We start from the raw sequence: 7711 nt of genomic DNA on the forward strand, positions 1-7711 counted from the left end.
CAGCGCACGAATCACATCCGGAGGCAAGAGCAACGCCGCCATGGCATAGGTGGGCAGCGCGTCGAGGAAAACATTGATGAGGATGAGCCGCCCCGCAGGCGAAAGGAGACAAGCAGCCCATTCGGCGAGGTATTTATCAACCTTCGCGATCATGGGAAGAAAGTCGGCGAAGCGTAGTTTCTCCCACGAGAGGGGGAGCCCCAGGTACGCCTGAGGGAACGCGCCGGAGGCACACCCCAGGGCCGCCACCTCCTGCTCCGCGACGGAGCCGGCAATGTGCATCGGGATGAGGGTGCTTTTGGCGAAGTTGATCACCAGCCCCGTGGCGTCCGCAAACTGGTCCAGGATCAGCCTAAGGCGAGCCGCCCCCTGCTCGGACGCCCGCATGATGATCAAAGTGCCGTTGGTGTACTGTAGCACCACTGCAAGGGCGTCCGGCAGGATGGGGTGGCGGAGCACATCATCTCGATGAATGAGACGCTGCAGGATGTCGGCGATGATGATGAAGAGGTAGGGGGAGATGGGGTCTCCTTGGCGCAGGCCGCACCCAACTTGGAACCACCTCCCCGGCACACCGTTGAGAAGGACCGCCGAGTGCGAGGAGTGGAAGAGGGAGTCCAGCCATGCGCACCAGAGCGGCGGGAACCCCCTCACCTCCATGACGGCGAACAAACTTGCCCAGTTGATGGAGTCGAAGGCTTTGGCGAAATCAATCTTAAGCACCATCGTCGGGGCTTGCCGCCGATGGCAGCACTGCACCAATTCCGTGGCATACACGAAGTTCTCCGAAATGCTGCGGCCTCGCACGAAGCCAGATTGGTCTTCGTAGATCAGGTGGGCGATTTGTCGTTGAATCTTGGTCGTGAGCCCTCGACAAAGGATTTTTATGTCGCCGTTTTGGAGCGAGACGGGGCGGAAATCAGCCGGGGTTGGCACCCCCGGCTTCTTGGGGAGGAGGGCGATGAAGGCCCGGTTGATGCCGTCGAGACGAGCAGTGCCGGCGTGGAACTCCTCGAAGAGATGGAGAATATCCGACGCCACCACCGCCCAGGCAGCCTTGTAGAACGCAGGGCCCAGGCCGTCCGGCCCAGGGGCGCTGGTTCGGTCCAGGGTATCGACCGCGGCCTTGATCTCAGTGTGGTCGGAAGGGGCCACCAGTGAAGTCCCGTCCACCACAAGGGCGTCGACGTATAGCGCCGCCAGGTCGAAGCGCCAGGTGGGAGGCCTGGGCCGGCCCATCAGTGTTGAGAAGTAGCCCAACAAGGCCGTGGCCTTGCCTGCATGGTCCAGCACCGGCACCCCTTCGACTTCCAGCACGCCGATGGTGTTGCTTCGACGTTGATTGGAGGAGTAGGCGTGGAAGAACTTGGTGTTCTCGTCTCCCTCACAGACCGCCCGACGCTTCCCACGCTACCTCCAGTGTGCGCTCTGCCGAAGAACCGAGGCAGCGAGGGCAAGGCGAGCATCATGGCGTAGGGCAGCTTCAGCTGCAGAGAGAGCTCGACTTTCTTCCAAAAAATCGAAAAGATCAATCAAGAAGCGACAGTCATTATCAAAGGTGGGAATGAACCAGTGTTGCTTCTTCCAAACCTTGGCAGCGTACCTGAAGGCTGTTTTCCGAGCAGCAAGAACCCCCGCAGCGCCCGAGCCACGTACAGTACCCGACAAGGAGAGTGGTGGGGAGGAAGGCTTGGTCAAGAAGCCAAGCATTCTCGAAAAAGAACCGTGATGGTTTCGGGACATCGGTGGAGGCAGTGATCAGGAGAGGGACGTGATCGGAAGTGGTGCAGGGACGAGACACCAGGCTCGTGTCCGGGAAAACAACGTCCCACGAGTTGTCGAAAAACGCCCGATCGAGCCTGGCCAGGATCGGGGGGTTTTGGCGGTTCGACCACGTGAACAGGCGGTCAGACAAATGCAGCTCGTGAAGCACAAGATCGTTGATTAACGCGTTGAACGTGGCCGCGCGCCCGGCATGAAAAATCCCGCCACTCTTCTCACTGCAATGGTGGATGAGGTTGAAGTCGCCCACCACAAGCCAAGGCCTGTGGATGAGGGGTGGAAGGGCGAGCATGTCCTCAACAAAAGCCGCTGTGAGGGAGTGATCCGAGGGCACGTAAATGTTAGTCAGAGAAAGACAGACGCGCGAGGAGCCGCGACCTAGGTTAACCGTGAGAGAGAAGGCAGACTCCGAAGAGGAGACGAGAGTGTAAGCGGAGGGGTCCCAAGCGGTAACCACCCCGCCGAGGCTGCCATCGGTATGTTTAGCAACAAACTGCGATAGCCGACCAGGGAGGAAGGTGATAGCCTTACGAGCGTCAAGTTGAGAGAGTTTGGTTTCCTGGAAACATACAAAGCTGGGATCCGCGAAGCACACGGAGTTGTGATGGATGTTGCACAGGTGCTGATCCTAAATGAAGCTCCTCGTGGCACACGTTGACGAGCTTGAGGTGCTTCTCCACCATCCAGCATGTGAAGGGGCATGTCACCGAAGCTCCGGTGTCCGCAGCCGAGACCGCAAAGGAATGCATTGATCTCCATGTTGCGATTCTACTGGCTGACTTTGAAGAACTTCACCTTTTGCCCGGCCCATCAAAGCGAATGTTGTAGGCCATCCATGCTTCTGTCTCGCAATAAGCGAGACATAACACTGGCATTTGTCTTCCTTCTTTTTATATATAAGGCCGCCTTCCATGAAAATATGAACAAAGGAACATTGAATACCGATCATCTTTGACTTCAAAAACTGATTTTCTTGTTTGTCCTATCATCTCGCAGGCTGGGAACATTTCATCTTCTGCAAAACCGCCAAGACGCAGGGCGCCTGTTAGTTGTATGACCACAAATCCATCATTCGTCTGAAATCTAAATTCTAAGTGTCTCTCGCAGAGATGATGCCAGTATTGAACATTGAGGGGGCCAAGTAACACTGGCTTATTATTAAAATATCACAAACATGATGTTCTAATGAGTAGTAATATGAAGGAAATCTAAACCTTGGGGGTGGCTTAGATCCTTCTCGTCCCCCCCACTATCTCCGTCCCTGACACCCGGTCCTGGACATGAGGTCGCCTTGACTCTAGAAGCTAAAGGTATTGTATGGTCGCCTAGTTGATCGATATTCCCTTTAAAACATATAAATGCAAGTATGTTTTGATTATAGTTATATGTTTTTTTTAAGTTTAGCACCTATCATCATTGCGAGCTCCCGGATCCTTGGAGATGACTCTGACCATTCCCAAGTGTTTATCATGGTAAGTGGCTTATTGTCAATACCATAGTCAAGTTTCTCTTCTTACTTGAATTGTCAACTCAACTAGTTAGTTGGCCAACTTAAGATGCATGTATTATAATTATATAGTGTAAGCATCCATACAAAAAAATTAATTTAATCGCATTTGCCCTTGCCACCATCGTTCTGCCATCAATTTCCTTATTCAACACGAAATCAAACTGATGACTCGATGGAAGTAACTAAAAATGGACATAACATTCCAACAACAACAATGTATAATAAAGCAAAATAAATTAAAGGCAATGGTAGATATACCGATCATCATGCCTCTGCATGTAGAAGACGCATTAGGTAGGGGAGTGGACCCCTTGATGTATTACATTTTCATGATGTTTGCCTACTTATTCTACTACGACAAAAAAATGAGCTAGTGACATGACCCAAGGGAGCATGTTTCATGAATAAAACTTGCAACAAACAAGATCAAAAGCAGATAACTAATCTAAAATGGATGCCAACAAATTTCTTACCAATAGTTTGACAACGACATATTTTATTAATTAATGATATGACAGGATTACACCATAGAGTCTGTTGCCAAATACAATGGATGTCATTTAAAGAAGGAAACACAATCACTAAGAAATTACAAAAATCCATATCAACTCATGGAGTCCAAGAAAGGAACATACTGGCACTATGAATTGAACTCAATGAATCAATGAAAGCAAATGACGCTGGAGATGAATCTCCCTGCATATTGCATAGACTAGGCGATAGGTAGAAAAGTGCAACCCTTGATGTACTCAAAGTATGTGCTTAACGACGGTGAGAAAAATAACCCTGTCTTGAATAAGACAACATACAATTTCTAGTCATAGCGACATTGTGCCCGTTGTATGCATCGAGCACCTCGAAGAGGTAGCTACCATGGAGGGGATCATGGTCATTGGTCATGGGAGCATCAAAAGCATCATCAGGCAATGGATCCATCATCGAAGGAGGCAATGACACCATAGGGAGAGGATCAACCATCTGCACATTGTCAGGCACTTGCACCGCAGAATAGTAGTTCGCGCCATCAGCTGAGGTGGCGACACCATAACGATGATCATTAATTGAGATTACCTCGGTCGCTGGCACCACATGAATGGATTCAATTGGCGCAAGAGGAGATGGCAGCATGGCCAGCGACACATCTTGCTGCTGCGGTGGAGGCAATACTAGCGCAAACATTGAACGGAGCTCCTCAAGGCGTGCATTGACTGCATTGAGTTGCATCTCTACCCTCTTTCCAAGGGCATGAAGGATTTCAAGGGGAATCTTGCCAAAGCTCCGACGGCCGCCACAGAGGTGACTGAGCAAAAAATTGATCTTGAGGTCGTGGTTCTTCTGGTAATTTTTGGACAACCTTGCCTTTGCCTTGATGATCATCTGCTGGATGAAGCCGGCGGCGTCCACCTTATTCTTGAGTTTTTCTGAGTCTAACATGTTGCCATACCAGTGCAGGAGAGCAATGGCTTCCGCCGGTGATGGCCACTGTAGGACCGGTCGGGCTTCACCAGGAACACACACAAAGAGCCAGATTGGAATGTTGCAGAGGGTCGCTAGCTCTTGATCCTTCTTCGCGAGCGTAGGGAGGCGCCTCCTTAACGCTTCCTCGCGCTTCGCGTCGTTGATGATCCATTGGATCTTAGCGCTCCGCCTATGAGCCATCACTTGTGTTTGGTAAGTACGAGGACAAGGAGGGAGGATGGTCCATCTTATAGCCAAATTTTTTTTGGACTGCCATATAATTAGCACACAAATTATGTATGTAAACCTAGGGGGACCAATGCGCAAATATGCAAGTAAACGCAAAATATTTTCTTTTCGAGTGTGGATATGCTTGTATATAACCATGTAAGAATATGCATGTGAACGGAGGGAGATTATTTGGACGTGAACTCATGAGACTTCTTCTTGAAATGCATATTCTCCAATGGAGAGCAAATATGTATAGAAACTGAACAAAAATTTCGATGAGAAAGTTAACTAGCACACCAGAGTTTTTTGACAAAACTACCGAACGACTCCCACACCACCCGATCTCCCTCAAAACACATCCGCTCCGTTCAATAAATAATCACGGCGAGTGCTCGACCATCAATACATATTATCTTCCTGAAGGAAAAAAATCCAAAATTTCAGAATTAATTAACTGCTCAGCCTCCTGCTTCCAGGAAAGAAAACAATCCGTGAGTTTGGGTTTGAATGACCGAGCTGATTGTGTGGACTTGCACACGTCTTTGAGTTTGAATCCTCTTTCATCCATCTCAGGCAAATCCAACACAATACCCTAAACGGACACATTAAATGTTCGTGGACACGTCCGGACATGTCCGCAGGCATATGAAGCCGGTCATTCAACCCGATGCATCAAATAAAAGTGGACACGGCATTTCTATTTATATTAAGATTATTTTTACATAGCAAAATTAATCAGCCCTAGTCTATTCTTCGCCATACGTAGGCACGTCCATGTCCCGCGTCATACTTTTTGTTTGAATCCGCCATCTGGTTGTCGATGTTGCCGGTGGACGTGAGGTCGACGACCGACCCAAACTGTCCCGCCTTGTAGTCATTGCTGCATGACGCGAACGTCGTGGAGTTGCACCGCCCGCCTCTGACTTCGCCGCTATCTCACCGAACATGCAGTCATACTCTGCATCGTTGACGGGGAGCTGCCATCGTTCGCGGCAAATGGTTCGGGCGCTGCACACGAAATTGTACATTGCTCGCTGCTCATCCATGCATGAAGCCTGGATTCTCCGCGAGCATGGCAGTGATTGCTCCTCGTTTGCCTGCTCGCCGATGATTTGGTACTCCATGAGCCGGTGCTACTCGAGGAGATGCAAGTTGTACCGTTGCTACTCTTGCAGCGTCTGAAACACGGATATATAGCGTCGGCGCCTGTGCCATGACGGTGTTGTAGTGTGCCTCCGACACGGTACCCAAAGTGGTTGCCTCCTCCTCCTCATCTGCATCCTCCTTATCCAAGCTCCGATCTATCCTCCTCCAGATAGTTCAAAGGTTCTCCCTCTGTAACGCGGGCCACACGTCCGGCATGCCAAGCGTCCACCTCGACCGTGATTTTGTGGCGGCGCCGCAGTGAAAGAGGCTTTCACCACCCACAGTGGAACCTGGCCATTGCTCGTGGAGGTCAAAGAAGGAAGGAGGGAAGAGGTGGTGCACCGGAGGCTAAGAAGGATAGATATGGGGCTCGCAGGGTGTGCGGTTTATGGCATGGCCTGTGGTCATTTAATAGTAGGCGCCCGGAGTGGCTTCTCATTTCGTCGCGCCGACGCGAATGCCATGCAGGCGGACGGAGTCACCCTACTTGAATGGGGTAGGAAGTCGTCCCCTCATCCTGCAAGTTCATGTCAGCTCTGAACTAGCATTAACGTGGTGCAGGGAGCGAGGATGCAAGCGTTATCCGGAATGATTGGGCGTAAAGCGTCTGTAGGTGGCTTTTCAAGTCCGCCGTCAAATGCCAGGGCTCAACCCTGGACATGCGGCGGAAACTACCAAGCTGGAGTATGGTAGGGGCAGAGGGAATTTCTGGTGGAGCGGTGAAATGCATTGAGATCGGAAAGAACACCAACGGCAAAAGCACTCTGCTGGACCGACACTGACACCGAGAGACGAAAGCTAGGGTAGCAAATGGGATTAGAGACCCCAGTAGTCCTAGCCGTAAACGATGGATACTAGGTGCTGTGCGACTCGACCCGTGCAGTGCTGTAGCTAACGCGTTAAGTATCCCGCCTGGGGAGTACGTTCGCAAGAATGAAACTCAAAGGAATTGATGGGGGCCCGCACAAGCGGTGGAGCATGTGGTTTAATTCGATGCAAAGCGAAGAACCTTACCAGGGCTTGACATCCCGTGAATCCTCTTGAAAGAGAGGGGTGCCCTCGGAACGCGGACACAGGTGGTGCATGGCTGTCGTCAGCTCATGCCGTAAGGTGTTGGGTTAAGTCTCGCAATGAGCGCAACCCTCGTGTTTAGTTACCACTATGAGTTTGGAACCCTGAACAGACCGTCGGTGTTAAACCGGAGGAAGGAGAGGATGAGGCCAAGTCATCATGTCCCTTATGCCCAGGGCGACACACGTGCTACAATGGGCGGGACAAAGGGTCGCGATCTCGCGAGGGTGAGCTAACTCCAAAAACTCGTCCTTGGTTCGGATTGCAGGTTGCAACTCGCCTGGATGAAGCAGGAATCGCTAGTAATCGCATGTCAGCCATACGGCGGTGAATCCGTTCTAGGGCCTTGTACACACCACCCGTCACACTATAGGAGCTAGCCATGTTTGAAGTCATTACCCTTAACCGTAAGGAGGGGGATGCCTAAGGCTAGGCTTGCGACTGGAGTGAAGTTGTAACAAGGTAGCCGTACTGGAAGGTGCGGCTGGATCACCTCCTTTTCAGGGAGAGCTA

This window comes from Triticum aestivum, chromosome 2B (assembly GCF_018294505.1).
Source record: "Triticum aestivum cultivar Chinese Spring chromosome 2B, IWGSC CS RefSeq v2.1, whole genome shotgun sequence".
Classification (NCBI taxonomy): domain Eukaryota; kingdom Viridiplantae; phylum Streptophyta; class Magnoliopsida; order Poales; family Poaceae; genus Triticum; species Triticum aestivum.